General features: G+C 35.4%; 1 protein-coding gene across 3 annotated transcripts in view; it reads right to left on the bottom strand.

The window, feature by feature from the left end:
• Positions 1–1,981: 1,981 nt before the first annotated feature.
• The window catches only part of LOC110449170 (beta-1,3-galactosyltransferase 1-like), a 14,291-nt gene continuing 8,226 nt past the window's right edge, over positions 1,982–8,046 (bottom strand). For 2 of the 3 annotated variants that reach the window (XM_021495856.1, XM_021495874.1), the window contains exon 3: positions 7,443–7,681. The gene's annotated coding sequence lies outside the window, so the exon portion shown is untranslated. Of the gene's footprint in view, positions 3,586–7,442; positions 7,682–8,046 lie in introns of those variants that run through there. The other variant, XM_021495866.1, reaches the window with a different exon arrangement.

Raw genomic sequence — 8,046 nt, 5'->3', positions numbered from 1 at the left:
TTAACATAGTCAGCTCAGCACAATACAGATCAATTGAGATTCATGCTATCATACAGCTGCGAGTCAGCAGTTTTGCACCTTTCAAAAACCAATTTTTAATTTGTAATTAAAAACTGTTCTGGTCTTCCATCCTCCAAATGGTTTCTTCAAATCCTGTATCTCATATTTATTCCCATCCTAACTATGTTTTTAGCGAGAGTTGAACTACATTGTATACCTTAGTCCTATGACGTAAGAGGCCGCTGGTCGGCCTTTATTCTATTGGATATGATTTTGCCGACTGCGACGTGCCCGTCAAAAGTATCTCGCCGTGTAAACCTCCAACATGGTTGGAGTAAACTATACATAAGCTTAACAAAATTAAAGCTGTATACTGTTTCCAGTAATAACAACACTAAGTACTTACATTAATTCACAACTGTTTGTAGAAAACACTTTCCCACATTTACCAATACCACTCACAATGCAAATTATCAAATCAAGCTATAAAACTAGATAAAAATATATCTGCATATGATACATGTATATTGGATATGCAAAAGGTAAAGGGACTAGATATGCTGAAGGATGGAAGCAGGTGGGTATAAATTAATACAAGCATCACCTTGAACAACGTCATCATTTCTCTAAAAGATTTAATTAATTTCAAGTGAAAATCTTGAGGAACAGAAGTCCTAGGGCCTTGTCAAGGCTCGCCTGAAAGCAGCATCAGATAACTAGGTCCGACCTTATTTAATAAACGAACAACTATGGTCTGACCGGTTTAACCATTTAAAAGAAAACGGCCCTATTTTTGTCCGAGTTTAAAGAGGAATTAAATAAAAAAAAGTTAAACAAAGCTATAGTAGGAGGGCACTATATAAATACAATTGCACATGTACATAAGTACATGGATTAACTTATTCACCCCTGAAGACACATTTGAACTATTCCAATTCAAAAGTTGGAATAGTTCATATTGAAATACCAGGGGTGAATGAGTTACTGTATGTGGCTTTATGGTTTATATAACCTACAGTAATTAGGAATCATTTACAACAAGCCCTCATCACACAGGAACCACAAATTGTAAACAATTGTGTAGTAAGCATTGACACTTTTGAAAGCAAACTCTATAGGTTTGTACAAGTTGAGTAGCCATTAAGTTATTATTAATAACAATCTTTTGGTAAATCAACATTTGTGAGTTTTAAATCGGCATGATATAATTTTCAATCTGTTAATTTTGGTCTGACATATGAATGGGCAAAATCAGTAAAAAACTATAAGTACCTCATGTTCTGAATTTCTAATGGTGAATTTAAGGGTGAGCAATTCACAATTAGATGACACACAGAGCTTACTCAACAGTTTTTAATTTCATTCTTAACACAAAAACGCAGTCTATGATATCAACTTTTTCACTTTAATCATGAATGAGCTATCTACTGATCAGGACTACAGACAAAGACATGCCTTGTTTCGTAAACCGTATACCTGGTATATTTTACATTCCTGCACCACACCATGTATTTCTGTAGGGCAATACTAATAGTGTGTTCCAGTGACCTAGTGTTTGTATTAACATAACTCAAAGGGATGCTCAACAGTGAACACACATTCTAATTACCCCAGTATTTTAAAATCATATCTGATCATGATTTACTTTATAATATACCTTTTTGTGTTTAAGGCTACATTCGCGTATCCGGTTGAAACGGTTGAACCTGTAAAGAAAACAACAGGTACAGATTTGGACCGAGGATGACCTCAGGAAAATTTGGTACGTGTAGATTGAGGGGTCCAGACGTACCTGACCGAAACTAAAATGCTGACTATTGTCAATTTGCATTATTTCTTTCTTAAACAATGTCAAGTCACATGTAGTTTTTTAGATACGTTGTGTAATTTAGTGGAGGGATGGAAGAAGGGCATATTATTCTTGATATATTATCTTTAATTCTCCGAAACTGTGCATTTTTAGCTCTGCTTATTTAACAGTCCAAGAGCGTTCGTTTATCGTGGAAAATTTCTGCGTCACACGTACCGTTTCAACCGGTATACGCGAATGTAGCCTTAGGTAATTAAAAAGGGAGGTAAATGGACAAACTATCTTCATTTGATTTGGATAAAACAGGTTTGAATTTCCACATGTTTCACTTTGATACATTGATTCTAGTCAGGTGTGTTATAGCTGTCTCTGTTACATCTACATTACCGTATATGTACGTGACACACACTAATGATGTGATAGCATATGTAGGCACTTCACAGACAGGTACTGTATACTACACCAGCTGGTACCAGGAAAATAATAATGTACATATGTGTGATGCATTGTTTATAGTTCTGAACACAAACTATCTTTTCATCTCATACATACATCTAACATTTTAACACTGCGTGTGTATTTTCATCTCATACATTCACAAGACATTCAATTTAAATGAATTTTAAAATAAGAATCCATGGGTAGCACTAGGAGATTAGAGACAAAAATTAGATGACAAGAATATTCTCACTACAAAAAAAGAACAGCCAAAAATGTCTACTAAAACGATCTGAGGACTTGATCCATTTGTAAGTCGCTTTAACAATCAAAGTCGATCATGATTCAAATCATGAAAACACTATACCCTAAAAGGGGAAAAGCCCAGATGTCAAACATAAATTAATGTATGTACATGTACATTTGTATGTATAAATGCAAATGTTGTATTTCATACAATCTAAGACCTGAAGAATGTATTGGGAGAGATTGCAGTGATATTATGCAAAAACTAATTCAAGCAGAATGAATACCCTTACCTCATGTATAATGTGCATGCATATTAAGCTGTTTGATGCAATCTCATTCTCTGTGATCTGATATTTAAATAGAGGTATATATTAAAACGTGTGAACATATAATTTTCACAGGTAATCGGTACCCCACACTTTGTTGTACTGTTTATCTCCTGTTATTAAAAAGTCACAAACAAATTTTAACAAGCAACACAAGGTATAATTTTTTCAACAAAAAAAAATGGAAATAAAAACTATTCTTCAGAGTCACAATCTCTTCTTAATTATGCAACAGTAAGAGTTAAAATTCTGTGTAAACAAGTCTGGATTAGGTCAAACTAATACTAAAACACAACAACTTACTGTATAAAACAAAATATAAAATTCAATTCTGGAGAGAGAGAAAAAAAACGAGAAAAATTAGCACTGTTTAGTTTCTAACCTAAAGTTCAAATAGTAAAGTATCGTAAGTGTAAAAACCACTTACAAATAACATCACTTTCACATGTATGCAGTAAATGTCACTGAATGGTATCAACGCCAATCCAACCCTGTGGTCTGGTCATGATCATGATGAACAGCTGGATATTTAAGTTCCTGACTCTTCACTCCAAACGTGATCAGCTAAACTGTTGACTGTCCAGTTCAATCCTTCGGGGTGGTCATTCTTCGACTAATTAAGTTCAACTACAGGTGAAGGTCACCCATGAGGTCACACTTTAAATATGTACACACTTTACAGACTTCTGAAGCTGCATAGTTTCCAGTCAACTTAAAATTTCCATACAGTAATTATGGCAACATCAAGTCTGCATACGTAACCTGTCAAGAGAAAAAGCCTCAGGATGTAGATTAAAAAAACACAACATAAATTTAACAGCACACAACACCAACTTATACACTTGATTATAAAAGTTTTTACCCCGTGTCATCATAACCTTTCGCGAAAATTGATGATATGTCCGTTTCCTGCACATGCTACGTATACATGTAGAAATGTTCATGGCCAAAAGAGATAAGTTCAGCTGGTTCACAAAATGATATTATTCATCTTATTGTCTTCTCATCATTTTAAACTTAATTGTGTGAAAAAAGTTTCAATTTAGTTTGTTTTTATAATTACCTGTTATAAAAAGCATATTTATTACATTTCCTGTTGCAGTGTGACATCATTTATATCAATATTTCATGTTGTCAGTTATTTTGGGGGAACAACAACAGGCCACATACAATGCCTCATTATAATGGGACTCATCCAAATTTAAAACTAGAATTATGTCAGTCTGACATTTAAGCCGCTCACCACTTTAAATTGAATTGCTTCAGTAAGACGTTGAGCATCAATATCTTCTATAATACCTCAGATATGTGTTCTGTATTCTGCTAATTGAAAATCAGGTCATGTGATGATGATGCCTTTGGGATTTCCAAAATCAATCACCTCTTAAATGATGCCTTAAAAACATTTCTCCCTCTCCTCTTTTTTCACCCTCTTTCAGTGTGACGCATTGTTGTAATTTTCATTAACTAGCATCCTCCAATGATGTGACATGAGCATTTATGTGCAGAATGCCAATCGGTGAATGGATAATAAAGAATAGGTGCATTTTGTGATTGTGAAATGAAGAATTAACAGAATGGGGGAAAAATACATGGAGAAAAGAGACATTGTACTCCTTTTATTTTTATTTATTATTTATTCATATGAATAATAATTATTTATATATGTAGTGACTTTATTTACTGTCATTGAATATACAAAATCTCAAAAATGTTCTTGGAATATATTTGAATTATATTTCTCAATGCGACTTTATATTAATTACTAACGTAAGAGTTATTTCCCTTACACCGGATTGGATAATATTTTGACACAGCGCGAATTCTTGTCAAACAGCAGCGGCAGTTGTGTCATGTAAATTCATGTTCTTAAATTGTTACACTTTCATAAATAAATACACCAGAAATAGCATGCTGTGTTACAGAAATGTTTGATAAGCATACACAGTTTACATATCTTCTCGTCTCAGAGCCATTAAGCATTACCGTTAACAACCTAAGCACGATATGTCATATTACGTTCCCGTTTGAAACATCATATGTGTTTCACACGCATAACACTCCTCAGACCTCAATCAGAGTTGCTAAAACGCTCAAACGTAGTGCACGAATTTCACCACCACAACACTCGTAGAATGCACCGGAGATAAACATTTTGTTTTCAGCAATTATTAAAAGTATAGATTATTACTTGGAGAAGAGTATCAGAAGACTTTAAGTAACCCACAGGTGAGTGTCAGAGATTCTACTTTCTATTTACGATAACGAAACTATATAGCGGAAGCATGCAAGACTGAATTATGCGCACGCATCCGTAACGGAAGTGGGTCCGTCATTTCGTTCTCTGGACAGAATTAATAAGCCGCTCGGCTCTCGCCAAGAGCGGCTTAAAAAGAAGTACACGACACTCATGTAAAATCCTACAGAATTCAATGTTTGTTAACTCTAAATTGTAACTGTTAGATAATCATAACATGATACAAATATGCTCCAAGCTATACACTCTATCAACACATCTAAATGCATAACTTATTGTAGATTACTGAAAGCCATATACGAAAAGAACAAGGGGGGATTGCATTTTTTATGAACGAAAAGAAGTTTCATCTTTAGAGAGGATCAGTCATTTACACTTTGGAAAAAGGGAGCCGCTGTGGCCAAGTGGAATTAGAGTGTCTGACATTCTGCTTCCACTAGCCCTCTACCATGGCCACTGGGTCGCGGGTTTGAGACCTATGTGGGGCAGATGCCAGGTACTGGTCGAATGTCGGTCGTTTTTCTCCACCACCAAACCCTGGCACGTCCTTAAATGACCATGGCTGTTAATAGGACGTAAAATACAAACAAATTAAACCAAACCAAACTTTGCAAAGATTTAATGTCATACTTTGGAATCTGCACTATAAGCTGTAGCAGGTGTGGTTTGGCAGGGAAATAAAGTCCAGTTTACATTGTACATGTATAATGAGTAAAAAATAATGCCTTTATATAATGACTTGTCCTCTGAATTACTGGCAGTCCTGTAACCAGGTCACTGGTACATGTGTAGCCAGAGTTCACTTGGCATCACATCACCACTGTCTGAACTCATTACTTAAGCCGGTAACAATGACTATTAATCTAATCCGCACCACAAGGCAGTCTATAGCTATATCTCGGCCAAAACAACACTCATGTACAAGTACGTTTGTGTATATATTTTTTCAAAACTATTCTAGCTAAATAGGTTAGTGATTAATGTATGCCCTCGGAGCGGACTATTACTACACAACGAGACCTCATTTTCAGTAAAAATAGGTCAAAATATATAGTATATATGTGATGTGGTTGGTTATACGGTATGTAAAAACTTCTCATAATAGCAAGCTTAGTAAAAACCTGTTTCTGAGAATATGGGGAAAATTGTGAAATCTTCATTCATATGCTCTAGTTTCAGTCATATCATCTATTATAACAAGGGTATTGGGAGAAATGTGTTACATCTCAAATATGAACAAAAGGACACAACTCTACACAACAAAACATAGTCAAGCATGAGATCTGATTTACGTACTAGTTTGAGACACTCCATGGCCACCACCCTAAGAGACAGTCGCATACAAAATGGTGACACAGTATATATATATATTTATTATATGCATGAACATTTCTCGCAATCACATTGGTTGGATCCTATACACGTGACACATTGAACACACAGTGCATGTCCTCCGTGCTTATCGTAAGAAAAAGAACCTAGACGATGCCTTCAAAAGCTACAATGATGAACTGATGTATTCAAACATGGCTAAATTTTACACGGAGGCTCGCGTACAAAAATCTGAACCTTTAGTTTTGTTTTATTTTATTGTTGAAGCATATAATAAAACAGTTATGGGCTTTTGTGCTGGTAAATATGATGTGATATGAACCTGAAAGAGTGATATTGACCTCGGCTTCGCCTCAGTCAATATCACTCTTTCAGGTTCATATCACATCATATTCACCAGCACAAAAGTCCATAATTGTATAATATATGTCCTGGATGTGATACAAAGGGCTATAACTCTCTATATATATATGTCCTGGATGTGACACAAAGGGCTATAACTCTATGTATTNTGATATTGACCTCGGCTTCGCCTCAGTCAATATCACTCTTTCAGGTTCATATCACATCATATTCACCAGCACAAAAGTCCATAATTGTATAATATATGTCCTGGATGTGATACAAAGGGCTATAACTCTCTATATATATATGTCCTGGATGTGACACAAAGGGCTATAACTCTATATATATATATGTGACACAAAGGGCTATAACTCTATGTATTTATATGTCCTGGATGTAACACAAAGGGCTATAACTCTATATATATATGTCCTGGGTGTGACACAAAGGGCTATAACTCTATGTATTTATATGTCCTGGATGTAACACAAAGGGCTATAACTCTATATATATATGTCCTGAATGTGACACAAAGGGCTATAACTCTATATATATATGTCCTGAATGTGACACAAAGGGCTATAACTCTATATATATATGTCCTGGATGTGACACAAAGGGTTATAACTCTATATATACAAGGATTGAATGAATGTGACACAAACACAAGCAAACTGTTGCTTGTGGTTTCAAAAGTTAGAAGCAAATTGACAAATCAAGAAGCAAAATATTTGGACGTCAAAATTTTATTTAAGAATCATCCAACGGCATGTATAGTGTTTCTACTGGTGGGGCCCATATGGCAAGGTGGTTGGGCGCTTTGTCCGCCGGCCATTGATCCACCACCTGTTGACGAATGGTCTTGGTGCAAAGTCAGCTATCTTGCACTTTTAAGTGCCTTCAGTGCCGTCAGGTTCCAATTTTCTTTTAAAAAAAACGTAATCATCGTTTGAGCTTTGACATTTGACGCTGTCTGCACATATATATGTTCCGAACGACACTCGTTATTGCCAAGACTAAACGAGACTTAGTACTTGTGCTATATTTAGACACGCACACATGTGTACAACTTACAGATTATGTTTTGATCGGCACATCGACGGGTCCTGACCATAGACCGGCACTTGTTACAAATAGATCGATGATCCGGAAATATTGACACAATTTATACACACATGCTGCAGTAAAATACCAGACGCAAGTATTTTCGTTTTGGAACCCATATCAAAACGCAAATCTCAAAATCCTGACGCAAATTGCGTGTAAATAAGAGTAAATTTCGAACCCTG

The sequence above is a fragment of the Mizuhopecten yessoensis genome, unplaced genomic scaffold (genome assembly GCF_002113885.1).
Source record: "Mizuhopecten yessoensis strain PY_sf001 unplaced genomic scaffold, ASM211388v2 scaffold431, whole genome shotgun sequence".
Taxonomy (NCBI): domain Eukaryota; kingdom Metazoa; phylum Mollusca; class Bivalvia; order Pectinida; family Pectinidae; genus Mizuhopecten; species Mizuhopecten yessoensis.
Note: the sequence above shows the minus strand (reverse complement) of the source record. Positions and strands in the feature narration are given on the sequence as shown.